The 26,279-nt window shown below is 42.2% G+C and overlaps 1 long non-coding RNA gene across 1 annotated transcript; it reads left to right on the top strand.

Moving 5' to 3' along the window:
- Window positions 1-13,307: 13,307 nt before the first annotated feature.
- On the top strand, window positions 13,308-14,874 carry LOC118356291. The gene is made up of 3 exons (XR_004819616.1): window positions 13,308-13,472; window positions 13,872-14,123; window positions 14,255-14,874. It is a non-coding gene; the product is annotated as an uncharacterized LOC118356291 (long non-coding RNA).
- Window positions 14,875-26,279: the final 11,405 nt, after the last annotated feature.

Below are 26,279 nucleotides of genomic sequence, written 5' to 3'. Positions count from 1 at the left end.
CCCCAGGCCATAGTTTGCCACATGTGTATAGTGGGAAGACACTTACATGATTTGGCCTTTGAGGCTAAACACAACGAAGCACATCCTATTTACATTTCCTGCTGCATCCACACAATCCTGAGAGGATCCCACATATTCGCGAGTATTCTGGATATCTGCAGCTCCCATCATATTCACAAGTGGGTCCATGACCCCCTGAAGAATGGGAATGGCTGTGTGGACACAAGTCTGCCCTGAAAGAGTGTGTGGGAAAGAGACCAGGGCTGTGCCACACAGGTCTTCCTTCCTGTACGGACACCACACTAAGATGGAACGCGTAAGCATGGGTGGCTGGGATGGTCCAGAACCAGACCCTAGATGATGAGATACATCAAGGGTGATTCTGTTTGCAGGATCATGTGCGGTCTTCGAGTGTGACACGTAGAGCTACCACACCAAGTCAGGGACGAGGCACTGGTCTGCAAAGGCGCCGGCTGGGCCAGGGCAGCGAGTGTTTTATTACCTTTTAGAAAATTCGTCACAAAAGTACTCTGGATAATTTAACAAAACCCAAGTTCTAACAGTCTGGCTTTTGTAGGTCTTTATTTTGCAGAACTGCCTTCAGATGAGAAAAAAAGAAAAAAGTGCATGTATTATTAACATTTATTTTATTATTTTTTTTAATTCAAGAGTAGACCCCACCTGATGATCTGTTTTAAATTGGAGGAATATGGGGCGCCTGGGTGGCTCAGTTGGTTAAGCGACTGCCTCCTTCGGCTCAGGTCATGGTCTCAGGGTCCTGGGATCGAGCCCCGCATCGGGCTCCCTGCTCCAAGGGAAGCCTGCTTCTCCCTCTCCCACTCCCCCTGCTTGTGTTCCCTCTCTCACTGTCTCTCTCTATATCAAATAAATAAATAAAATCTTTAAAAAAATAAAATAAAATAAGTTGGAGGAATAACATGCATAACAGTCTGTAAAAATTTTGATTAGGTAATTATTACTATTGCTTTGGGCCAACTGACTCTTTGTAAAAAGGTGGTATAAAGTGCATGTGTGTGGTTTTTTTTACTCAATAAACGCACATTACAAATACTCTTTAAACCGTGTCTTCATAAGCAATGCTGTGCTAGGGTAGGTGCTGAGACACAGGTGTTGATACGTGAGTAATCTCACTTTGTTAAAATGTTACAAATAGGGCTAATTGTGTCACCCATGGTCTCTCATTTGCTTCCCACAACAATCCAGCGAAGAGGGTAGTCTGACCCACTCACATCCTCAAATGAGGAAAAATGAATTTCTTAAAAATTAAATTTCATACCTAGTAAGTCGAAGAGCTGGGAGTGAAGTCCCAGCCTGTCGGACTCAAGGGCCGTGCTCTTCGCAGTACCTCTTCACGGGCGGTGTGTTTGCTGGTGACATTTCTTGGGGACCCCAGTGTGGGGTCCGTTTAGCGCTTTGCCAGTGTCCGCCTGCGCATCGTCACAGAACCACACCCAACGCCCAAGAGGACCAGCGGTCGTTGAGCAACCTTAAACCCCATGCTCTCTTACTGGACAAAGGGTGGAGGATATGCTGCAAATAGTTTTACCAATCATCTAATAATCCTGCGATAACAATACATTATAAACAACATATGCGATGTTTTGTTGAGCGTCAAGAGTAGTTTATTTGTATATTTATATATTACATATTTACAAATATATACTTTATATATTTATTAATATCGAAATGATAAACATGATATATAAATTAATCGTTACATATTTACGGGCACACACACATATATACACACACACACCTGTGTATGCATATTTTATATACTTATGTACATATAGCCACAAACAGACTATGTTTGCACAGCCAAAAATGGAATTAGCCGGATGGTTCACATGTTGGATAGGACTTATGTTCACGGAAGTTGCAGCGGTGTGATGGAAACCTTGTGTCTCAAGGACAGGGGGTGTTGATGGGGCAAGAATGTCTGCCCAGCATGGAGTCAATGCTTCTCTGGTATTTGCAAGCCTGGACAAACGGGAACCCAGGGTGGGGGCGGCGCAGAGCGGTCCACAGAGAACAGACAGCACAGAGAGAGGGGGCTCGGGACAGGAGGCGGCCCCTCATCTCTAGTTGGGAGGGAGTAGCCCGGACCTGATCTGAAGATGCCGCCCCCCGGGCAGGAGAAGGCACAGTGCTGTGGCCACCAGTCAGAAACACTGGTTGGCACCTGCCTGTGGACACAGCTCGCGGACACCCAGGCCCTGGACAGACACCCCCGACCCATATTTCGTGCGGTCTGTCATTCTCGTGAGCCCCACTTAGATGACAGGTGTCTGTCATGGTAACCGTGGCCATTTCCAAATAAGTGACTGACCACAGCCACCTGCAGTTTCAAGCGAGCATGTAGCCAGGTCCACGGAGAGATGCTTGAAAACTTCATGATTAAGCACTGGTGCTGCTTTTGTGTTCTTAAAAAAGGATATTATTTCCTAGGGCTGAGTGTTCTGGCAAAGCCTCTCATCGTTTCCGAATAGGAAGAGCATTTTGGAAAGTTCTGTGTTGTTTGAATCAAATATTGCCAAAATAAAACATTTTTCAGCCTCTCAATCACTGGAAAGTGGTGTTTCTCCAAACGACATATCCTAGCAGGCCGCATTCTGTTTCCTAAAGAATATTGGCTTTGGTTTCAAATGTTTTCCAAAGGAAGTGCTGGGAACGTTCTCTGAGGATTAAGCGACTATTTTCCTCAGAGCTGAAGTTAACAGCCAAATAACGGAGATGGATGCGGAACTTGGAAGGAGGGCAGCGCCCCCTGGTGGCATAACTGGGACAGCTTCTGCCAGTGCCGCCCGCGCCCCTGAGCGTACGTGGAGCATCTGTCCTGCAGGTGGCTTGAGAGAGCTCTCAGTCCATGACCCCCAGAGACGCAGCAAAAACCCCAGAAAAACCATATACTCAGAGTGGATATGAAATCAAGTGTTTGCCACCCAAAATCAAACTAATGATTTTTTTTTTTTTTTCTGAATTAAGCAATGTAAATTCTATCTACGCTTTCGGGGATCCCAGTGTGCACGCTAGTGATTCCTCTGAACTCCGCTCATTTCTCTACATTTTTAATTTTTTTATCTTATTCAAAGTGTTGCTGGCAATGCTTTGCCCCCGGGAACAGGAAATGAAGTGAGGATTATCAAAACCAGTAATTAGAGGCAAATTCATTTTTATGTATTTGGCAAACCTTGCCATGTGATGGAAATTAAACACCTTGTCACATCTGAAATCAATGATAATTAGAAGTGATGGATTATTTGCAAGAAAGTTGTGCAAAAGTAGGTATAGTAGGCCTGTTTCCAAGCTTTAGAATAAATGCACGAACCATTTAATATCAACCAATTATATCTGAAGTCTGTTCAAGGTGTCAGCACTGCTGGGGGCATGGAATTTATTGGACTAAGTAATACAAGGTAGGAGGAAGTAGAGTAAGTCTTTTTTATGAAATAATGGGACCCATTAGGTTGGGTATTATAAGTCTAAATGTGAATTATCCTCTTTATGGACACTCTCACTTTGAGTTGCGGGTGCTATGTTTAAGCTCTCGTGCTGCACACAGCTCTGAGCCCTGGATTGAAACACCCACCAAGAATGACAAATCAGATTTGGAAAAGTGGTTATCCGCCTCTGCAGAGAAAGAGTTTGGGGATTTGGGGGAAGGGTAGTTAGGTGTCTGCAGCTGTTTGGTAATATCCAACGTTGGGATGTTAGTTGGGGTCTTCTGAGAGTATAGGGGTGTTATCAGTAACCTTTTTCCCTACTTGTTAGGTAGCAGAGTTCCAGAGACGTCTAAGGGCTCAGCTCAGGCGGGTGTGTTGTGCAGAGATCAGGACACGGTTGATGAGATCCTGGCCTCTGAGCATGGGGTGGGAGCACCTGGGTGGATGCCAAGTGTGTCCCCTAATCAACCTCCTTCCTGTCTATCCGATCTTGGTTTCTGCTTTCAGAGTTGGGCATCCCGTTTCCCAAAAGTCATTCATAGGTTGCTTTCATGAGAAGTAAAGTTTATAAACAATCTGAACAAATCTCACGGGTAACGTTCACTAAATTTTGACGAATGCACACATCCGTGTGAACAAGCTCTTGTCTGAACACATGAGCTGGACTTTACCCCAGGAAGCTCCCTCAGGAACTCAGGAGAAGGAGCCAGGGCATCCAGGTGAACTGCAGGCAGGGAGGCGTCTGGTTTGCAGGGAGTCAGGGCACCTGAGCCACATGTGGGACCAGTGGTTCACAGAGACAGGTGTGTCTCTGAGAAGCCTGGGGGTGGCCTGGGCAGGTGGGCATGTCAGGGCATAGCCTCGTAGGAAGGTGAAAGGCTGATTGCCTCAAGGAGGCTGGAGGCTAAAGGGATTCCAGATTCCAGACTGCAAGTCGGGAACTGGTCTTTACCCCGAGCAAGATCCAAGCCAGGCCATCAGAGAGGACCCCCACCAGCCAGATCAGGGTGCTGAGCTTGAAGGTGGGCAGCCTAATGAATAAGAGATGGGAAGCAGCCCCGGCAAGGAACAGGCGGAGGGATGAAAGGGTCTGGACAGGAAGGGGATTGCATGGTGCTTGGTGGATTTTATTAGATTTTTCTATGTAATTAATTTCAAACCTGTGAATAGTGACAGTTTTTCTTGTGTGTCTCAATATTTATACTTTTGTGTTTTTTGCATGCTTGTTTTGTTTACTCACGGCATTGGTTAGGAAAGCTAGCAAAATGTTGAACATTATTAGCAATATTTATTAGCAATTATTAGCAATACAGGAGATTTATCTAATGTTTTTCTATAATCCCGGTGGATACTCTACCAGATTTAAGACATTTATATCTTTTCTAGATTATCGAAGATATATGACTTCTGTTTCTATTTGTTTATTTTTTTATTTTATTTGTTTGGGGGAAATGTTTTGAATTTAAACAAATGCACCAGTAAATGCTTTCTTACCTTTAATCTAGTTCACATCAATAGCTCTTACTACAGTTGTGATGCTCTTGCATCCCTGAGAGAAGTCACCTTTTGTCACAGAGAATAACTTTTAATACACTACAGGGCTTGATTTTCTGCTAGGATTTAACCCTTGTTACCTGTTTTGTAGATAAAAAGGATCGCACTCAGACATTCTTTTGAGAGCATTGATTTTTCACACTTTGTTAGCACAGTTTGTAATCTGTGTTGACGCAGAAAACCCTTCAGTCTCTCCTTCTCTGAAACATCCCCTTCTCCTTGTCTGCCCAGAATTCCCTGAGACGAGTCCTTCTCCCCTGGGGACATGGGTTTCTCTGAAGGCTTTAGGTGCATGGCTGGTTTATCACCTACACCTTTGCATTCTTCAGTTTGCGGCTAAGGTGATGCCTTGCTTGTTGCTCGGTGGCCTATCTTCTAGAACCTGGCTTTCACCCTTCCTAAAATGCTCCAACTTTGAAACTCTGGTCATACCACCCTACCCCCTTCCTTGTGTCAGCCCCCTGTAAGCCCCCCCATCATACCTCCATATTTCTTGAAATTTTAGCTCTTGTTCACTTTCGTGATCTTGATGTAAAGTGTTCATCTCTTCAAGAAATCTTTTGAGTTGCAGTTTGTATGTGGAGTGAGGTAGGAATCTAAGCACAGGAGTGTTTATGTATAGAAAGCCAACCTATTTATAAATCGCTATTATTTTCCAATTCAGTTCCATGGCCAATGCTATCAAATATCAAATTCCCATACATGTCTGGGCAGTCAGATTACTGCATTGGTCAATTAGGCTAACCTTGTTCTCACACCAGGATCCCAATGACAACAAGGAAATAAAGCATCTTGATAATGGGCAAAGTCACCTTTTTTTTGTTTTCATGTTAGTGATTGTCTCAGTTATTCTGGGCTTGGCAGAGCCCACCCCCAGGCTCAGGCTTGACTCTAAGATAACACTTCTTGGAGCTACTTTCTGTCGAGTGCTAGGACCTATGAAAGGCACATAAGGATCACCAGGTGAGCGCCCAGGCTGTGGGGCACTTCCTGTCTCTGCGCCTTGCCAGAAGGAAATGCCAATCTGTGGCACTGAGTGTAATAATAGCATCTACCACATCTGCACCTTTTGAGGAAAGGTAATATGTGTTAAAGCCCTTAGCCCCTCACAGGGAATATAAGAAGCAGTAGCTGATTTTATTATGATATATGACATTCTGGTGATCTTAGTAGTGCTACATTGGGGTATGAACCAAGATTAATAGAGCTAATCTATATAAAGACCTAACACAAAGTAATTCCTGTCAAATATTAATTTACGTAACTAATACAGGTGAATTTCCTTCACTAATTTGCCTCCATAGTTTCTTAGCCTCTGCTTCACTCTCTTTGCATATCCCTGTTATGTAAATAAGCTGGAATTTATGGAAGAAAAGCATCAGAAATGAATTTGTACTGCTAATGGAACAAACAAAAATGTAGAAACACTTCTGGATAGCAGCGATCTCCCCAAAACTTAACGTGATCAAGTTCCTGAGGGTAATGTCTTTGTGAAACATGTCAGGAGGGAAAGAGTGTTTTATATGGAAGTTTGGGTAAGTCGGTGTGTTGTGTTATTCTAATAGAGAAGAAAACCACACAAAAACCCAGAGCTACTCTTCAGGGAAAAGTAAATGAAGTCTGCAGCTTCTCTCCAGTACTATTTTCTGATTTTTCTTTTTAGTAAACTTGAAAAGTCTCCTCCCCTTGAATTAGCATCTGCCAGCAAATATAACCGCTAATTCAAATCAACATTCCTAAAACAGTTTTTAAATTAAAATGCCACAAATAAGGGCAGATCCATACTTTATATTCCCTCATTTCTCTTTGTAATTGATACTTTGTCTTAAAGCTTCTAAAATCTCAAGAGCATTGAATAAAGCTTTAAGAGGAAAGACAGATCAATGGGAACAACACACTCAGCTTATTTTATAAGGAAGCTAGAGTCGCCACAAACGGGCTACGTGGTGTTGCATATGATCACATCCTTGTCAATATCTCTGTCTTGATAAAAACATAAAGCAGGAAGATGGAATGAGGAATTCTGGAAAGATCAATATTTTAGAGGTGCCATGCAAATGTCTGACACTTATGCACACATTTAAGTAACAACTGCATACAGCGTGCACATGTAAATAAGGGTGTGCACGTTTCTAATCGCGGACAGCAAGGTCACCTTGCTGAAAGAATGAACGCACCTGGTATGAAACTAATTTGGGGAAACTTAAATCTCAAACTGAGTTCCAGATTCCAGCCCTAATAGGAGGGAATTTATTTCAGGTGCCCATATGAAGGACTGGCTCGATTGCCAGGAAAGTTAATCATGACTAACTAGGATAGCAGTTTACCACGCAAACTGTGTATGTACTTAAAGTAATGAGCTTGGGATATTGCCAGCTGTAGGTAACACATGACTCAATAGTTTCTAGAATTTGCTGTGATTTTGGATACTTCAGAGTAGGGAATTTATTTTTTTAAATAGATTTAATTTTTATTAATAGATGAATTTTAATTTTATTTTTATTTCTAGGCTTAAAGGCATTTCTGTCTGGGGCCAAGATGAAATAACAAAGTGAATTTACCTTTCTGGCTGAGGCAACTTAAACAGGTGGAGAAAATCTTTGAAATTGGAGTTTTAGACATTGGGCATCACACGGTGTGGGGCGGAGATCTCTTGGAGAGAAGTAACTGAGCGGAGCTTCAGCGTCCTGCCCGAGAGGATTTCCAGGCTGCAAGGCGAAGAAGAAGCCCAAGCAGAGCCCACTCACCACACAGCTGAGGAGCCCTGAGAAGCCCAGGTGTCAGGACCCCCAGGCACGGGAAGCTGAGAACGGGGAAACCACCAGAATCAGCATCCGCAGGCACATTCCCCATCACCCACAGACTTGAACTCAACATCAGTCATAGACCCGTGCCACTTAGGAAATTCAGGTGAAAATTTTGTAAGCTGACATGGAAGGCAAAGTGTCCTTTACTACCCCAATAAAAGATGAATAAAATCATGCATCTGATGTTAAAAAAATAAAGACCTGCTGGTCAAAAGCTGCTATTAAGAGAATAGACAAGACACAAACAGCCATATGTGCTCTGAATTATGCATGCCTCTAACAGAGGACTTGGGTCCACAATTTATAAAAACTACCCCCCCAAATAAAATGAAGTCAGACAACCTAACTAAAAAAAAATATTTATTTATTCAAGAGAGAGAGAGAAAGAGAGAGAAAATGAGTGTGTGGGGGAGCGGCAGAGGGAAAAGCAGACTACCGGCTGAGCAGCCCCACTGACTACCCATCCCCCATGCGGGACTCCATCCCAGGACTCCGAAATCATGACCTGAGCCAAAGTCACCTGCTTAACCAACTGAACCCCCCCAGGCAGCCCCCCAAATTTTTTAAAAGGATGTAAAATAAAGTCCATAAAGATGCTAAACTAAACATCCTTATGCACAAAGGAAAGGCAAATGAGACACCACTCCACTCCTATTAGTATTAGACTACCCCAAATTAAAAACAGTGACCATGTCAAATATTGGTGAGGTTGCAGGGCAACTGTGACCTTCATGTGTTCCTTATGGGATTGTAAAAATGCACTTTCTTTGGAATACTTGGAATCAGTTTGGCAGTATCTTTTTAAAAAGTGACATATGCACCTGCCTTATAACTCAAGGATTACACCCCAAGGTATTTACCCAAGAGAAATGAAAGCCTATGTCCATACAACATATTTTATGTGAATGTTTATAGATGGATAACTGGAAACATCTCAAAGGTCCCTGGACAGGTACACAGATACATTGTAGCATATTCCTTAGGATGGATACCACTCAGCAGTAAAAAGGGATAAACACTTGCTCCCCCCTCCAACAGCAGGGATAGATCCAAACAAATATGCCAGTGGAAGAAGGCAGAGGAAAGGGGCTGCATGCTGTAGCATTCCATTTGCATAAAATTAAAAAAAAAAGTCAACTAATCTCTAGTAGCAGAAAGCCAAGCAGTGGTGGTCTGGAGCAGCAGGGAAGAATCCAGAAGGGACAGGGCAGGGACCTGGAGAAACTTTGGGAGCAATGGATACATGATCGTGGTAACGCTTTTGTGGGCATAAATGCAGGTCAAAACTGATCTGGTCACACTTTAAATATATAGAATTTATTATAGGTCATTTATCAGTCAATAATGCTATAAAAGGGGCAATTTTGAAGGATGATAAAACATCATTTAGATGGGAGAAAAATTACTCTATGTACAAGCATCTCTAACTAGGTAAGTAAATTGCTTATCTGCCATGCAAATGTGATAAAATGTGTAAGGTTGAAAGTATTGCTTTCCTGGAGCAATTCATTTAGTAACCTATCAGATTCAAATTTTTGATAGTCTGTACATTGCCTCAAGGAAAACAAAGTAAGGATTAATCATGTAATATTTAGCTTAGGGTTGAGCTGATGAGTTTAATTTCCCAATTTATTTTCTGGAAACACGATTTGCATCTATGAATACATGTTCAGTGGCATTTTAAATATTGTCTTTAGTGTTCTTTATGCAGAGGTAATGAGAGATATGTCATTTCCTTCCAGTGCACCCTTCTGTCTCTGAGTGGCAGCAACTCTGGTACCTGGTGCTATTGCTCTAAGTATCACACGTTAGACTCCGGGTGGTGAGTGTTTTATGGTAGAAGGAGAATCTCATTACTGGCTTTATATGTATTCTGTTAACGTGGAGTTTTATGGGGTTTTGTGTGTGTGTGTGTGTGTGTGTGTGAAACGAAAATGATTTAGCTTTGCTCCTCCAATGTCAGTAAAGATGCATAATCACTCTTGTCTTAGCATGGCGGTGTAACTTCGGGGCAGTAACACGTATGGTAAGCGTACCATGCCCACCTATATCCACAGCAGACACCCGTAATCAATCCCGAAAATCTGACACAAAGCTCTGCTCTCTGACTTCCTCACCTCACATTACCTGAGACAAACCCCACCTCTGGGGGGAGCGTGCATGGAAGCTGAGCCCAATTTACCAATTCAGCTCTAGAGAATTCTGCAGACATCGACAGCTCTGCTCATGGGCAGTTGGTGTGAAATGTGCAACATATGCCCAATAATCAGGAGACTTACTTAAAATAACAATAGCGATGCATTTCCATTCACATAAATTCCTTTTTTAGTATAAATGAAATATCCATTCATTAGAGAAAATTTGCAAGACACCAAAAACTACAGAGCAAAGTAATTTTGCACCTAATCCCACCATCCAGATAAAACACTAACGCTATCTTGAGGTGAAGTTTTGTAGATGTTTTGGAATTCACATATAGGGGGTAATGGTATTATCCGAATGAGTGTCTGCATCTTGAGTAGTACACAGTTCTTCCAAACTCAGTCTACTTGCAAATGACTCAAGAAATCAAATTTATCTGCTGGTTAGTGGATCCCTGTCTATGAAGGGAGAGGCGGGTCCAGGGAAAAATACACACTGTGCGTGCAGGAACCACTGCGCACCTAGCCCGTGGACCCATATTCACTTTCAGTGGTGGGAGAGATAAAATTCAACAGAAGTCTGGGAAGGTGAGAATGTTCTTCTATCCTGTCATGAATGAGAGGTTATTATGACAATGCAGTACATTGGAAAGAAAAAAATATGTATTAAGTAAAGATATGTTTGAGTAGAATATTCATCTTCTGTGATGCCAGGTGTCTGCATCCACCAGCTACTTCAAGCACACTGCGCTCTTCAAACCCTTCATAGTCATTCTTACCAGACACCCAGTCCCTTGAGGTCAGAGACTGCCTTGTTCATCATCACATTTCTGCATCTACAGGGTAATGCTTGTGTCTACTGCGATGGGTGAAGTTATGCTGTGTGAACAACCCTCAAATCTCCCCAGCTACATGAGGGTCTTGCAAATTATGGCCTGGGGGCCAACTTGAATCCACCAGCTGTTTTATAAATAGAGTTTTGTGGGAATGCAACCATTCCCATGTTCACTATTCTCCCAGACGGCTTGCCCACTGCAAGAACAGAGGTGATTGGTTGCAGCAGAGACCATCTGGCCAGAAAGTCTAGAATATTTATCTGGTGCTGTAGAGACAGATCTGTTTATCTGTCTACACTTCATTTCTAGAGCTTAATTTGTGTCTTTCTTTCCATCTCGCTACTGACACTCACACATTCCTGCATCTTCTTGGACATATGGAACACATTTATAACAGCTATTTTAATCCCCTTCGCCTGCTCTATTCTGTCATCTCTGTGTCTATTTCTATTGATCAGTTTTCTCCTCCTTATGGATCATATTTTTCTTTGCATAATGAGAGACACACGGGTATGGCCAATTGTCAGTGGACATGAGTGCGTGTGCGATGCCATAGGAAACATGGACAAGCTGTCCCAGATGAACCTGGCCCAAGCCACCAACCTATAGAATCGTGAGCAAGCTAATGATTGCTGTTTTAAGCAACTTAGGGTTTGGTTGGTTTTCAAAGACTGATTGAGATACCCAGTAGTTATGAAAATAGTGAACGGACATCGAAAGGAAATTTTTTAAAAGACTTATTTATCTATTTGAGAGAGAGAGGGCAGGGGGTGGAGCAGAGGGCAAAGGGAGCGGGAGGGAATCTCCAGCAGACCCCCGGCTGAGCACGGAGTGCGACGTGGGGCTCCATCCCACAACCCTGAGGTCGTGACCTGAGCTGAAATCAAGTCCAACCACCACCCAGGTGCCCCCGAAAGAAAATTTTAAAATGGCATCCTTCTGTATTATTGTGTTTGTCTCTACATGTGTGAAGTGATGTCTATTTTTACATATTTTTCTCCCTGTCTGTGTTCTTCCTGTTGAGACTGCCATGTGATCTTCCCGTGTTCTCTAAATACTGCCTTAGCAAATCATGAGTATAAATATTTCTAGCTGGAAGAAACTTAAGGTATCACGCATTCCAGGATCCTGCATTGAGAGGCAGGATATCTGAGGGACCAGGAGGGATGGGGTGACTTGCTGGAAACCACACGGTCACTTGGAGGCAAAGTCGGGATTCAAACCAAGAGACAGAGAAACAAGACTCTTTCTGTGGGCAGACCCGTGGGGGAAACCTGAGGACAGAGACAGGTGGGATGTTGGGGGGGGGGGGGGCTCCGGTCAAGGGGCAGTGACAGGGATGCCGGTGTTTGTCCAGCACTGGTCTTGACAGCAAAATAATAGTGTAAAACGGGGGCGCCTGGGTGGCTCAGTCAGTTGAGCGTCTGCCTTCAGCGCAGGTCATGATCTAAGGGTCCTGGGATCGAGCCCCGCATCGGGCTCCCTGCTCCGTGGAAAGCCTGCTTCTCCCTCTCCCTCTGCTGCTCCCCCTGCTTGTGCTCTCTCACTCTCTCTCAAATAAATTACATAAAATCTTAAAAAACAAACTACCAGGAGCAAGAAAAAGGGGGGTATCCCATGGAAGTAGGCATCTGTGCATTGCTCATGTCCACAGAAGTGCAGGGAAGGCTTATCCATGCCATTCCTTGGATGTCAAAACAAAATTTAGATACCGCAGCTCGTTGCCAGGAACTCTTCCATGCATCTCTTCAAATGAAAAAAATAGAAGCAAGAGAAAAAGGAAAACTTTGAGTTACTAGGAAACAGCATCTCTCTTTAGTCTTTCATAGAATGATTTACGTCCAGGTATTCGTTCAGCTTTGCCTTCACATCTGATACGACGCATCTCTCTTCATTTTACTTTCTTTAGGGTCTTAGATGTCATCTTTTCTTTTTCTTTTCTTTTTTTTTTTCCGGGGGAGAGCGTTTCTGTGGTCATGATGGCATAGAGACATGCAGAAGAAAATCACACAAGCCTGCGGTGCAAAATCGCATTTTGCCCACCCCCCTAATTCCCACAAAAGCCACGTGTGTGACACGTACGTTCACGTTTTTGCTCATCACTTTTCTTGTAAATAAGGAAACAGTGGTTTCATTTCGTATTAAATCTTTCCATATCAAAAGACTGACAGAGAAAGCCCAAGCAATATAAATAATTGTACATTCAGCGTTTTTGTTAAAAAGGCACCAAGGAGGAAGAGAAAACATAGAAGTCACAGCTATTGGATGCGACCGAGGAGAACCGCAGCTACCTGCTCCCCCATTTCCGACGAAAAGGTTTTTGTATGTGGTCATGCATTAATTTTGGGGGAAGACGACTCCAGTCCTAGTGTCTAGGCTTTTACCAAGATCCGCGCCAGCCCGAGTGTGTGCCCGTTGTATGAATGGCACGTGGTCGTCCAGAACTCACCAGAAGTCAGGGGCAACCGACGTCTGGCTGAACCGTTTAAAATGACGGGGCACTTCTCACACAGAAGAGGGGCCAGGGAATTCAAGGGACAAGTGGGAAATAATTGATGTTAACAGAGGAGACGTGGTTAAAAGGTATCGGCTGGGCTGTGAGAGATTCTAACTGCAGTGGGGTCCGTCTGTAAGACACAGGGGCAGCATCGAAATGTGGGTCCAATACCTGTAAGTAATAAGTCAGAGAAATGCAGTATGTTCCTTCATTTTTTTTTTCATGTGAAAACTGGTTTGGAATTGTACCTTTTGTATGGGTGACATCGTATTAGCAATGTTATTTGAAACCGAAGTTATTTAACAAGTTAAAGTAACATTGACGTAACTCTCCGACCCTGCACAACTCCATAGGGAGAGGTTTGCGTGCAAGTGGGAAATACGACTCAAATATTCAAACGTTCTGCTTTTGAGTAGCATGGAGACTGAGCAGTTTCAGTCAGGCTTTATTTTTTATCTATATGTTCTACTTGTTTTTCCTAGAACGATCACCTGTGATGTGATTCGTATATGGTACATTATATTGTTCATAAGAGATAATGTTACACAACGTTTTCACATTAAATATTTCAGAAAGGAGCTCATGGGTGCTGTCGAGTTGCCCTGCTCAGATGTAGCTTCAGGAAAGCCGCTGCAAGGAGCCCAGGGTGCTGAGAGTTGTCAACCTGCACACCTGCCCAGCACAGCCTGGGGGCCGCCGTGCCATGTCACCCAAGCGGAGACCCGTCCTCTGGTGGTCTGTGCACAGGAGCCTGGCTGGGCTGGCCGTGATTGGGTCCGGGGTCCACCCACCTAACCCTGTCCTGGTGTCAGACCTGCAGGATCGTAAGCCTCTCCCTTCCCGCTTTGGCTCCCTTCTCTACCACCACCGCCTCCCCCCGCCCCTCCCCCCCCCCCCGCGCCCGCAACGTCACTCACCGGATCTTCTCTCTGCCCTGAAATCTTGTTTCCTGGAGGAATGAAGCTGACGTGGAGGAGCATGCACCACGCTGATGTCAAGGGGACCCTCCGAAGGCTGGTTGTCTACGGTTGCTGGGCTGTCCTACCTGCCTTCTCTGTTTGTAACTCAGTCTGATGGATTTCATTATAGTGATTAGTCCGCTGATATGCACCTCCCAGCACTCATCACTCATTGGTCTCACACTCTTCTATTCCCTCAACAGTACAGAACACATGAATTACTCTCAAGCAACTCTGGAATTCAGGATGTGTTTGCAGCAGAAATGGGCAGACAGTGTGGTCACTTCCTCCTGAACCGTGTCCTTGGTCAGCCAGGAACCTACGTGCTGAGCTCACCCTGGCACATCGGTCTTGCACACCCATGATGCGCAGGTGTGGTTCCCGTAAATGCAGAGCCATGGCGGTGTGTGGACCGAGGCCATGTATCTGGGAGGCTGGACCACGTCAGTCTGAGCGGCCCCCAGCAGACGTTGCCTTCTGTCCTCTATGTGGGGTTCCTGTTTTGCTCTTATGTTTTTTGCTGTTGTTGTTAATATTACCTGTTAATCTGGAACCTAAAATGAAAAATGGGCTTTACGTGTCAGGAACTCATGAACTTTATATCCAAATGACCTCTCCCTCCAACTTCCCCCATATCTCACCACCAAACACAGCAGTCACTGCTGTGAATACTAAAGTTCCAGGGCACATTAGGGCAAAACCCACTAATCTACAGGAAAACAGAATGGGTACGTTAAACCACAGTGTGGCCATTTCTTCAAAACAGTGATGGAAGTATTAGCAGCAAGATAGGTGGCCTCAGTAAAGCTTCCCATTTGGGTACAATTCATCAACCTTCTTCTTTTCCAAATTGGAGTGATGCTGTCTTGGGAACTTAAAAATATCAAACTTTTATTCTGATTCTTGCACTGTTATTTAGCAGTGTTTTGTGAAATGGTGTGGTATTTTTCACTCTGCACCTTTAAGCTTTAATGGTCAAGTGTAGTGCTAATTATCTATACATGGGATGATATCAATGCACATTTAGATGTCTCTTCTACTACAGATACATTCTAATTAATCTAATTAATAACGGTTACAGAGATCATGTTTTCTACTTTTGTTTTATGCCTAGTGATTTATTATCTATAACAAAATTTCACAAAGAGATTTGAGGCATTAGAATGCATTTCTAGAACAATATACAATTATAATGTATTCCCAGCATGCCTAAAAAGCTGATAGGATTTAATAAACAACTGCATTAAATAAGAATTCATTTTTTAACCATAAATATTTAATATAAAGTAAACATTGACTTCATGTTGAAATTATGAGAAAAATACAGAACATAAACTGATGGTCACGCATGAAAAACATTTCAAATGATTTTTATGTTCTCCATGAAGTCATAGCCTTTCTAGTTAGAGTGCATCATTTCTTAATAGCAGAATGTAACAACTATAATGGAAATGTGCACACATACGTATACAGTCATATATGAATATATGTGCATATGTGTGCAAAATACATACTTATTATGTACATTTCTATATACCCTTATTTGTGTAGTCATATACACATCCATTTATATACATTTATATCATACTCATACATAGATATTTAAGTGTAAACTTTTCCTCCTTAAACAAAATTTATTATTACTACATCATTTATCAAACTGCCCCAGAATACATTTGGAAAACTCTGATCTCTAATTTGATTTTTATGTGCATCTCTCAGTTATACAAACATCGCTTAGCAATACAATAAATCTTACGAGAGCAGAGTTTTAAAATTTTGTTTATATAAATAGGAATGAAACAAACTGTCTCTATTAGCAAAGGATATGGCCATTTATGCAGGAAAATCCCAAGTATTTTAAAAAAAGAAAGAAGTGAGTTCAGCAAGGTTGCAGGATACAAGGTCCATGCACAAACATCAATCAGATTTTTATATATTAGCAATAAATGGGTGCGAGCTGAGATTAAAAACACACTATCATTTGCAACCACTCTAAAGAAATGCAACACAGGTGTATACTTGCCAAAATGTATATAGTATTTGTACACTGAAATTGATAAGATGCTAATGAGAAAAATCAAATAAGACCCAGATAAGTAGACCAAAATACCATGTTCATTGATTGGAAGACTCAACGTAAGGGAGATATCAATGTTCCCAAAATTGACTTGTAGATTGAATGCCACCTCTATCAAAATCCTAGCAAGGTGTTCTAGCCATAGACAAGCTTATTCTAAAATTTATGTGGAATGGCACATGCCCTAGAATAGTTTAAATAATCTGAAAAAGAAGAAGAAAGAAGGAAGTACCACTGTCCCCAATATTAAGACTTACTATATAGCTTCAGTATTCAAGACTGTGGAATTGGCAGAAGGATAAATATATGGGTTGATGGAACAGAACAGGAAGGAGCAAAAACAAAAAACAAAAAATTTGACCCACACAAATGTGCTCAACTGGGTTTTGTCGAGGTGAAAAGCAATTCAATTAAGGAAGAATACACTTTTGAATAAATGGAGTTGGAGCATTTGAACAAACAACAACAACAAAAGTCTTGACCAAAAGCTTTCACCTATAAAAAATTTATTTTAAATGGATGATAGACTTAAATGTAAAAGGCAAAACTTTTAAAAGTTTAGAAAAAAAAATTATAGGTGGAAATCTTCAGTATCTAGGGCTAGAGAAGACCCTTCTGACTTGACACCAAAAATTTGACCAATGAAAGGAAAAAAAATGCTAAATCTGATCTTATCAAAATCACAAACATTTGCTTGGTAATAATTCATATGAAGAGGATAAAAGACAAGCTACAGGCTGGGAGAAAATATTTGCAAAATACTCTCCGGGTAAAGGCCCAGCATTCAGAATATATAAAGATCTCTCAAAACCCAAAAATAAAATAAAAATAAACAATCCAATTTAAAAATGGGCTAAATACCTGAGCAGACATGCCACCGAAGAAGGTATATGGATGTCAAATAAGCCCGTAACAAGATTCACAGCATCATTAACCATTAGGAGAATAGAAACTAAAACTATAGTGAGATCTTATGAGACCTCCATCAGAATGCCTAAAATAAAACAGTAAGAGTTTGAACACCACTTGCTGGTGAGGATGTGGATACCGTCCCTCCTATGTCGCTGTGGTGGGAAGGAAAAATGGTGTCACTGTGAAAACAGATTATTATAAAATGAAATAGACAGCAACCACACAAGCCAGCAATTATACTGCAGGTCATTCATCCCTGAGAAATGAAAACTATCTTCACACGAACACCTGCACAGGAAGTTTCATAGCAGCTCTTCTGGGCAATAGCCCCCCAACTGGAACCAGCCTAGATGCCCCTGAGTGAGGGAAGGGTTAAACCAGGGGGGTACATCCATGCCATAGGGAGAATTCTCAGCAACAAAACACAACAAACGGCTGATACACACAACAATTTGTGTTCTGCTGAGTGAAAGTAGGCGATCCCAAAAGGCGACACTGAGTATGATTTCGTTTGTAGAGCATTTTGCAAGGAAAGAATTGGAGAAATGAACAGACCAATGCTTGTCAGGGGTGAGAGAGAGTTGATGTGGGGTGATGGGGTGCGGATGTGTAAATGGGCAGCAGGAGGAATCCTGATGTGATGGAAATGATCAGTCCTGACCATGGTGGTGGATACATGAATCTATAAACATGATGAAACCACACACACACACACACACACACACAGAGACTTGGAAAAACCAGGAAATCTGAATGAGATTGGTGGATTGTATGGATGTATGGAATTTTGATGTGATAATTGCTTTAGTTTTGCCAAATGTTACCACTAGGACAAACTGGATACAGTGCATAGAGTATTTCTCCGTATTATTTCTTACACCTTTATATAACTTATGATTGCCTCAGTAACAAACATATCCATTAATGAGGAAGAATCTAAAAAAGGAACTAATCCAGAATATTTGAAATATGATTCTGTAAGTTCCTTGACGGATTCAAAAGGGGCAGTACCTTCCACAAAGGTAAACCCCACCCCTGCCTCCCAGGTGCCTTCCCTTCTGCCCGCAGGTCTCCCTGGGTCTCTCCCCACAGGTTTCTGTTTCCTTAGCTCAGGGTTCTCCCATCTCTGACCAATTCACACTGAAGATGGATAAGACCACACGGCTCATCTGTCTCCCTTTGCGGCAGGAGTAACTCCACGTCCTGGGATGCTCCTCTGTGGCTGTTGTTCTGTTCTCTTCCTGACCCTGTCGATCTCCCTTCACTTTCCTCCTTAACTGACCATAATACAGAACTGAAAAAAATGTATTTATCATTATTGAATAGTTTCCTATTTCTTGTCCTTAAATGTGAACACAGAAAATTTTATATTTTTCTAAGGCTACGCTAAATTACTTTTGTTTTACTTATAAGACCTATCTTTTTCTTTTCTTGTAGTGAACGATCCTAGAAAAATAGAAAAAACATAGATTTTGAATGCCATCACTAAGTATTCCATCCATTCAGATATTTCCTTTCAAAAAAAAAAATCACAATTACGGTTACTGTTAATCATGTATATATAACAAGAGTTAGCAAGTTAAATGTGACAGCTCTGGGAAGTATATACCCAGCTCTGGATACTGAGTTACTTTGTTCCCACATATCAGATAGAGAGTGGGTTTTGTCAAATATTTACTTAATTTTAAAATCAATAAATGCAATTTGGCTTCACTGAACGACTTACTTGAGGAAAATGTCACTGCTCCAAGCTGAACTTTACTAGTGAAATTTGATTTCAACTTTATAATCAAACAAAATAGTGATTATTTAATGATATGCAAATCATCATCAGGCAATTCTATCGAAAGTGGTGATATGACTCCAGAAATTAGCTGCGGTGAAAAACAAAACCACTATTTTTAAAAAATAATTTCAGCAGTTTGGAAAAAGGAATACGGATTCCTTCTTTGGTTATTGATACCGAAAAAGTTAAAACACAAAATGAGTCTGAAGTACTTAAGCTCCAATAAAAACTTTCCTCCTGGCGATTATCCTAAACTTCTAGCTCAGTTTTCCTTGAAACAGTCTTTAAAACACTAGAGATGTGAACTAATGGGTCAGGAATGTGCCTATGCGGACGGCAGCCCGTCGCCTGTTTGAAATGGGAAGGGGTCGGAGTCCTGAGGTCAGCAGGCTGGCTGTGGACTGATAGCTCGGGGTGTGACACCAGGGCAAGTGTCTGAGTATCTGTGTATCTGTGGGCCATCATTTAACTCACAGCCTCCATTTCTCAATCTGCAAAAATGGGACTATTTCATAGGTATATTAAAAGCTATATTAGTCTTTTTTATCTATTTATCTGAAAGAGAGAGACACAGTGAGAGAGGGAACACAAGCAGGGGGAGTGGGAGAGGGAGAGAAGCAGGCTTCCCGCGGAGCAGGGAGCCCGATGCGGGGCTCGATCCCAGGACCCTGGGATCATGACCTGAGCCGAAGGCAGACGTTTAACAACTGAGCCACGCAGGCGCCCCAGATATGTTAATCTTAATAAAGATTAAGTGACACAACATGGGATACATCCTTAATATAATGCTTGGCACAGGAGAAAGAAACATTTAGTAATATAAATGCTGTCATTGTTATTTAAGCAGAGGGCAATAAAATAAACGAATGTTTCTATGTGATAAAAATATAATGTCCATGATAAAAATAAATTAAATAGTAGAAAGGTGCATATAGGGTGAAATCAACATTTTTAAATTTTCTTCACCTGATCTTACAGTGTCTCCAGACGCTATCTTGTCTGCACAGACAGTCATTACTCAATCATGTGTGTGCTCACACTCTTCCAGAGCTATCCAATGCATATCCAAGTATTTCTCACCCTTAAAAAAATATATAGGGAGCACATCCTACCCTTAGTTCTGGCCCTCACTTTTTCTTGCTCAATTATAAATCTTAAAGACTGGGGGCACCTGTGTGCCTCAGTCATTAAGTGTCTGCCTTCGGCTCAGGTCATGATCCCAGGGTCCTGGGATCGAGCCCCGCATTGGGCTCCCTGCTCCGCGGGAAGCCTGCTTCTCCCTTTCCCTCTCCCCCTGCTTGTGTTCCCTCTCTTGCTGTCTCTCTCTCTCTGTCAAATAAATAAATAAAATCTTTTTAAAAAATAAATCTTAAAGACTGTTCCGTATCAACACATATAGACTTACTTTCATGGCTTTTTGTGAGTCTTGCTCATCATTTTTTTTTTTTTCAGAGAAAGGGAAAGCTACTTTCTTAAATCCTCATAATATCTATTTGTGTGCACACCACCAGTCTCTCCATTTTATAAGGAGGGGAGCAAGGAAACAAAAGTTTCTTAACTCATCCAAGGTCAACCAGCAGTAAGATTCAAACCTAGTTCCACCTCATTCCAGAATTGTCATATTAAGTAGTAAGTTAATAATGCTTCCTCACAGGGGTAGATGGATGCCAAAGTCTTGGAAGTCTTTCTATTGAACCTCTCTGAAAGCTCTTGCCCACATGTGGGTCTGTGACAAGTACAGAGTCGCATTTTGGGGCAAGAATTTCCTATTTCTTTTGCTTTTTTAAAGATTTTATTTATTTATTTGACAGAGAGACAGTGAGAGAGGGAACACAAGCAGGGGGAGTGGGAGAGGGAGAAGCAGACCTCCTGCCGAGCGGGGAGCCCGATGCGGGGCTTGATCCCAGGACCCTGGGACCATGACCTGAGCCGAAGGCAGATGCTTAACAACTGAGCCACCCACGTGCCCCAGGAATTTTCAATTTCTAAAAAGAAGAAGCACTAGGGGGTGGAGGAAGATGGCGGAGGAGCAGGAGACCTAGATTTCGTCTGGTCTCAGGAATTCAGCTGAATAGGGATCAAACCATTCTGAACACCTACGAACTCAACAGGAGACTGAAGAAAAGAATAGCAGCAACTCTCTGAACAGAGAAGCGACCACTTTCCGGAAGGTAGGACGTGCGGAGAAGTGAATCCGAGGTGATATTCAGGAGGATAGACGGCGGGGGAGGGGCCTCCGTCGGCCGCTCCTGGCAAGTGCTAGAGCCGCGGAGCCCAAAATCGGACCTTTTAGAAGCCGGCTCCGTGGAGGGACGTCGCTCCAGTGGCTAAGCGGGGGTGGAACCCTCGCGGGACAGTGTGGTCTCAGGACCCTCGGGGTCACAGAAAGACCGGGGGAGCCTGAGTGCGGCAGAGCTCCCAGGTATCGGAGCGGGGAAGCCGGCTGCAGAGACAGAGCCGAGGCGCGGGCTCGCAGCTCGGGGTGGCCATAGACTGTGATCCGCGGCCCAGTCGGGCCACCGCTCCTCCAGCAGGGACCCAACAAGCGGCAGAGCCGGGGAGACTCCCCTTCCTCCCCCGGGAGGAGCGGCGCGGGAGCGCACCGCAGGGATCTGCTGGGTTTGGAGACTCCGCGCGGGGTCGGGTGCCAGAGATACAAACGCTCGGTCACAGGCCGGGTGAGCACGGAGTGCGGCCGGAGACCGGGGACACCGGAGTGACTGCTTTTCTCTGGGGGCGCACTGAGGAGCGGGGCCCCGAGTTCTCAGCTCCTCCGGGCGGAGATTGGGAGGCCACCATTTTCGCCCTGGTCCTCCAAAGCTGTACCGAGAGCTTGCAGGGAACAAAAGCTCCCGAGAGCAAACCCGAGCAGCTTGCTTAGCCCGGACACACAAGGGCGGGGCAATTCCGCCTCCGGCAAAGACATTTGGGAACCACAGCAACAGGCCCCTCCCCCAGAAGATCAGCACGAACAGCCAGCAAGCCAAGACCAAGTTTACCGATCAAGGAGAACGGGAGAACTCCAGCGCTAGGGGAATACTGCACATAGAATTTATGGCTTTTTTTTACTATGATTCATTAGTTCATCAAAGTTAATTTTTGTTAACTGTTTTTTTTCTTTGTCTTTTTCCATTTTTCAACCAAAATCTTATCAATCTCTTAAAAAAAAACATTTTTTATTTTTCATTTTTAGAGTCATATTTTATCCCTTCATAGTAGTTACCCTTATTTTTGGCATATATATATATAAGTTGTTCTCTCTTTAAAATTTTGAGATACAGTTTCTTCTAACAGATCAAAATATACCCTAAATCACTAGTGTATGGCTCTGTTCTAGTCTCCTGCCTGATCACATTCTCTCCCTTTTTTCTTTTTCTTTTTTTCTTAAATCTTCTTCTTTCTTTTTTCAAACAACTTCTTATCTTACCAAGTCCTTTTATAAAATGTTTTATAATTTTCATCTTTACAGTCATCTTCTATCCCTTCATTGTATCAACCCTTATTTTGTACATATATGTCTTTCTTCCTTTAAAATTTTAGGAGGCACTTTTTTCTAACAGACCAAAATACACCCAAAATCTAGTGTGTGGCACTGATCTATGCACTAGCCTGATCATATTGGATCATATTCTGCTTTTTTTGTATTGTTCTTTTTTGTTTTTATCTTTTTTTCTTTTTTTTTCTCTCTTTCTTTTTTCTTTCTTTCCCTTTCTTTTCCCCTGGTTTTAGGTCTTTTCTGATTTGTATACAGTATATTTGCTGGGGACGTTGTAAACCTGTTAGCATTTTGTTCTCTCATTCATCTATTCTCCTCTGGACAAAATGACAAGACGAAAAAAAATCACCTCAGCAAAAAGAACAAGAGGTAGTACCGTCAGCCAGGGACCTACTCAATACGGACATTAGTATGATGTCGGACCTAGAGTTCAGAATCATGACTTCAAAGATACTAGCTGGGCTTGAAAAAAGTGTGGAAGTTATTAGAGAAACCCTTTCTGGAGAAATAAAAGAACTAAAATCTAACCAAATCGAAATCAAAAAGGCTATTGATGAGGTGCAATCAAAAATGGGGGCACTAAATGCTAGGATAAATGAGGCAGAAGAGAGAATCAGCGATATAGAAGACCAAATGATGGAAAATAAAGAGGCTGAGAAAAAGAGAGATAAACAACTACAGGATCACGAGGGCAGAATTCGAGAGATAAGCGATATGATAAGATGAAATAACATTAGAATAATTGGGATCCCAGAAGAAGAAGAAAGAGAGAGAGGGGCAGAAGGTATATTGGAGCAAATAATAGCAGAGAACTTCCCTAATGTGAGGAAGGAAACAGGCATCAAAATCCAGGAGGCACAGAGAACCCCTCTCAAAATCAATAATAATAGGTGAACACCCCGACATCTAATAGTAAAACTTACGAGTCTCAGAGACAAAGAGAAATTCCTGAAAGCAGCTCGGGAGAAGAGATATGTAACCTACAATGGTAAAAATATTAGATTGGCAACAGACCTATCCACAGAGACCTGGCAGGCCAGAAAGGACTGGCAAGATATCTTCAGAGCACTAAATGAGAAAAATAGGCAGCCAAGAATACTATATCCAGCTAGGCTGTCATTGAAAATAGAAGGAGAGATCAAAAGCTTCCAGAACAAACAAAAACTAAAGGAACTTGCAAACACGAAACCAGCCCTCCAAGAAATATTGAAAGGGGTCCTCTAAGCAAAGAGAGAGCCTAAAAGCAGCAAAGATCAGAAAGGAACACAGACAACATACAGTAACAGTCACCTTACAGGTAATACAATGGCACTAAATTCATACCTTTCAATAGTTACCCTGAATGTAAATGGGCTAAATGCCCCAATCAAAAGACACAGGCTATCAGATTGGATTAAAAAACAAGACCCATCCATAACACCCCCCTGACTGAAATGGACAGATCATCTAAGCAAAAGATCAACAAGGAAATAAAGACTTTAAATGAAACACTGGACCAAAGGGATTTTACAGACATATTAGGAACATTCCATCCCAAAGCAACGGAATGCACATTCTTCTCTAGTGCCCATGGAACATTCTCCAGAACTGATCACATCCTAGGTCACAAATCAGGTCTCAACCGGTACCAAAAGATTGGGATCATTCCCTGCATATTTTCAGACCACAATGCTTTGAAACTAGAACTCAACCACAAGAGGAAAGTCGGAAAGAACTCAAATACATGGAGGCTAAAGAGCATCCTACTAAGGAATGAATGGGTCAGCCAGGAAATTAAAGAAGAATTAAAAAAATTCATGGAAACCAATGAAAATGAAAACACAACTGTTCAAAATCTTTGGGATACAGCAAAGGCAACCTGAGAGGAAAGTATATAGCAATACAAGCCTTTCTCAAGAAACAAGAAAGGTCTCAAATATACAACCTAACCCTACACCTAAAGGAGCTGGAGAAAGAACAGCAAATAAAGCCTAAACCCAGCAGGAGAAAAGAAATAATAAAGATCAGAGCAGAAATCAATGAACTAGAAACCAAAAGAACAGTAGAACAGATCAACGAAACTAGGAGCTGGTTCTTTGAAAGAATTAACAAGATTGATAAACCCCGGCCAGACTGATCCAAAAGAAAAGAGGAATGACCCAAATCAACAAAATCATGAATGAAAGAGGAGAGATCATAACCAACGCCAAAGAAATACAAACAATTATAAGAACATATTATGAGCAACTCTATGCCAGCAAATTAGATAACCTGGAAGAAATGGGTGCATTCCTAGAGATGTATCAACTACCAAAACTGAAGCAGGAAGAAGTAGAAAACCTGAACAGACCCATAACCACTAAGGAAATTGAAGCAGTCATCAAAAATCTCCCAAGAAACAAAAGCCCAGGGCCAGATGGCTTCCCAGGGGAATTCTATCAGACATATCAAGAAGAATTAATACCTATTCTCCTGAAACTGTTCCAAAAAATAGAAATGGAAGGAAAACTTCCAAATTCATTTTATGAGGCCACCATTACCTTGATCCCAAAACCAGACAAAGACCCCATCAAAAAGGAGAATTACAGACCAATATCCTTGATGAACACGGATGCAAAAATTCTCACCAAAATACTAGCCAATAGGATCCAACAGTACATTAAAAGGATTATTCACCACGACCAAGTGGGATTGATCCCTGGGCTGCAAGGCTGGTTCAACATCCGCAAATCAATCAACGTGATACAATACATTAACAAAAGAAAGAACAAGAATCATATGATCCTCTCAATAGATGCAGAAAAAGCATTTGACAAAGTACAGCATCCTTTCTTGATCAAAACTCATCAGAGTATAGGGATAGAGGGTACATACCTCAATATCATAAAAGCCATCTACGAAAAACCTACAGCGAATATCATTCTCAATGGGGAAAAGCTGAGAGCTTTTCCCCTAAGGTCAGGAACGCGGCAGGGATGTCCACTCTCACCACTGCTATTCAACATAGTATTAGAAGTCCTAGCCACAGCAATCAGACAACAAAAAGAAATCCAAGGCATCCAAATCGGCAAAGAGGAAGTCAAACTCTCACTCTTTGCAGATGATATGATACTGTATGTGGAAAACCCAAAAGACTCCACCCCAAAACTGCTAGAACTCATACAGGAATTCAGCCAAGTAGCAGGATATAAAATCAATGCACAGAAATCAGTGGCATTCCTATACACCAACAACAAGACAGAAGAGAGACAAATCAAGGAGTCGATCCCATTCACAATTGCACCCAAAACCATAAGACACCTAGGAATAAATTTAACCAAAGAGGCAAAGGATCGGTACTCAGAAAACTATAATATACTCAGGAAAGAAATTGAAGAAGACAAAAAGAAATGGAAAAACGTTCCATGCTCATGGATTGGGAGAACCAACATTGTGAAGATGTCAGTGCTACCTAGAGCAATCTACACATTCACTGCAATCCCCATCAAAATACCATCCACTTTTTTCAAAGAAATGGAACAAATAATCCTAAAATTTGTATGGAACCAGAAAAGACCCCGAATAGCCAGAGGAATATTGAAAAAGAAAAGCAAAGCTGGCGGCATCCCAATTCCGGACTTCCAGCTCTATTACAAAGCTGTCATCATCAAGACAGTATGGTACGGCACAAAAGCAGACACATCGATCAATGGAACAGAATCGAGAGCCCAGAAATGGACCCTCAACTCTATGGTCAACTTATCTTTGACAAAGCAGGAAAGAATGTCC

The sequence above is a fragment of the Zalophus californianus genome, chromosome 14 (genome assembly GCF_009762305.2).
Source record: "Zalophus californianus isolate mZalCal1 chromosome 14, mZalCal1.pri.v2, whole genome shotgun sequence".
Lineage (NCBI taxonomy): Eukaryota > Metazoa > Chordata > Mammalia > Carnivora > Otariidae > Zalophus > Zalophus californianus.
The sequence above is the reverse complement of the archived record's forward strand: the minus strand, read 5'-3'. Positions and strand labels throughout refer to the sequence as shown.